Source organism: Octopus bimaculoides, chromosome 14 (genome assembly GCF_001194135.2).
Source record: "Octopus bimaculoides isolate UCB-OBI-ISO-001 chromosome 14, ASM119413v2, whole genome shotgun sequence".
NCBI classification, from domain to species: domain Eukaryota; kingdom Metazoa; phylum Mollusca; class Cephalopoda; order Octopoda; family Octopodidae; genus Octopus; species Octopus bimaculoides.
This window is the reverse complement of record NC_068994.1, coordinates 55786163-55788874: the sequence shown is the minus strand read 5'-3', so window position 1 is coordinate 55788874 and position 2712 is coordinate 55786163.

Below are 2712 nucleotides of genomic sequence, written 5' to 3'. Positions count from 1 at the left end.
TATATATATAATATTATATATATATATATTTGCAAACATACCTACATACCTATATGCCTACATACATGCATACATACATATATACATACAAACATACGTGCATACATACATGAAAGATGAGCAAAACGTGTTACAACAGGGAAATACACGTTAGATATTTGAATACACTATCCGTCAGAAGCAACCACCAAGGATTTTACGCCGCCCTCTATTGAGGGTCAAGGTACCTGATCACCATACTATTTTTCGTTTTATTTTCCCACTTCAGTTCTCCGCCAATACTGAAAAAGTGCCTAATCTCACGTATTTCACTATCTATACCTGTCTCTTCTGAAATTTGCTAAAAGGCTGAACATATTTTTCATCTTCGAGTTGAATTTCAGTTGCAAATGTGAGATTGCTTAGAGACAGATACGTTGGCTCGGGAACAAAGATGTGGAAGTGTTCTTGCACCCGCAAAAATATGGATGCCGGATGCGTAATGAAAATGTAATGAAAACTTCACACCAAAACGAACGAAATATTTTTGGACTAATTGAAAACATTATTTTACTATTATTGGTTTTATTTCATTTGATTCTTGTACAATTTAATAACAATTATTATTATTATCATTATTATTATTATTATTATTATTATTATTATTATTATTATTATTATTATTATTATTATTATTATTATTATTGTTGTTGTTGTTGTCTTTGCGCAGCTTCTAACGCTCAAGATGTACTATGGTGTCAGCTGTTCGCTGCCAGTGAACTAAGGTAACACCTCTTGTGTTTCGAGCACCTTCCGGAGTATTCGAGCGGTTCTTGCTTGTAAAAATATTTTGGACTTAGGTTTGCACCCCCTAAGCAAGTTACGTGCAGGAACTCAAACATAGATAGTGTTCTGGTCGCTACTTGTAACCCTATAAAACCATTTCGTTGCCAAACAAAATGGCAATTATTTAATTCATATAAGGGAGTCAGTCAACTGCAAAACGTTTCCTCTATGCAATACTAGTAGACATTTACACAATTCTAGTATCAGTAGTGTAGACATTAACTCGTCCAATACAAATATATCTCCTGACAAACATTAGACAATTCCCATTTCAGAGCAAGTCGAAATTTTGACAATCCTCCATAGAGAAATAGCAGTACATCAATGCCTTTTTTGCCCATTCTTCAAAAAATTCCTCGCGCTGCTAGGTATGGTATTTCATATTAAATCCTTCCAATAATATCCCTGCTTTTGGGGTTGAATGAAATTTTTATCATCTTTCCCATTATTTTCGTATGAGTCTAAGTTCATAAGACGTTACTAACTGCTTCATCAGCAATAGAGAAGCTGGGCTATAAGCAGACAAGAAGCAAAATGGTCTAATGGTGTAGTTAATGCACTTGAATGAAAACATACACAAACATGGCCCATAATCGTCTGAAGAATGACGACCAGGAGTTCTAAAGAATGACATCAGTTTCAGCTTTTTCTGTTATCATCCTCGGTGTTCAGCTCTTTTATATGCGTTAACTACAGCATTAGAGCATTTAAGCTCTTATTTCTAGCAATGTAGGTGTTCTTTATTTAGATACATACATATTTAGATACATACATACACACACACATACATACCTACATATATATATATATATATATATATATATATATGCATATAGCTGCATACGTATTTCTGCTTATGTGTTTATGTGTATATATATATGTGTATAGTAAAGAAATCAAACTTTTCCATTTAGCATGCATTAAACTAGTCCCCACTCATGGAAAATATTAGCTTTATATCCGATTAACGCCATCATATATATATATACACCCACAAAAAATAAATAAGTATATCAAAGGTAAATGGAATTTCTATAAAGTATTTTTCGTTCCCGGGAAGCACATCGCTTTTATCTTCATTTATCTATTAACTTAAATCTAACTGAAATACTAAACCATAAAATTTCACCAGCTGTAAAAATCGTACTAATTATGTTTTCTAGTCTTAGTCAAAGAAATTTATATCTAAAATAAAATAGAATAAATAAAATAATACTAAAAGAGGCTGCTGTGATTGTGAGTCAGTGTTACCATCGAAAAATTGCTTCTGTTTGTAAACCTAATAATACAAATAGGAAATATCGTACTCGAACTGTGATTGGTTAGTCATTGCCCAAGTTTACAGTCTGGCATTCACTATTTTCCTCCAAAGTTCTACGCTAACTTCTTTTCATCTCTGGAAGTGTAGAAACCAACATAGAAATAAACACCATTATATAATACCTAACATATTGGCCTCGTCTGTGAAAATCACAATACAACTGCAACTTTAAAAAGTTGTGTTCTTTCTTTCTTCTTTAGCCGATTTCCATTTCATTGCCTCTTTTGAGCTTTTCCTTCCTTTCTTTCTTACTTTCTTTCTTTCCTTTTTTTTTTCATTGAGGTCGATATCAATAGCGTTCCCTTAGTTTTCCATTTCATACACTTAAATTCTCGATTTGCAAGCGAACGTTTTTGTTGATGAATACGTTTAAAGTAGAGAATTGCAAACAGCCGAGATTATAGACTCACAGACTACGCTGTCGACTGAGGAATCTTTTGTCCCTAACCCGAAACAAGTAATGCACTGAGGTGAGGGCAAGGCGCATAATTCTCAATCGATTCAGTTTATTATAAGATACATACATACATAAATACAAACATACATACATACATATATATATATAT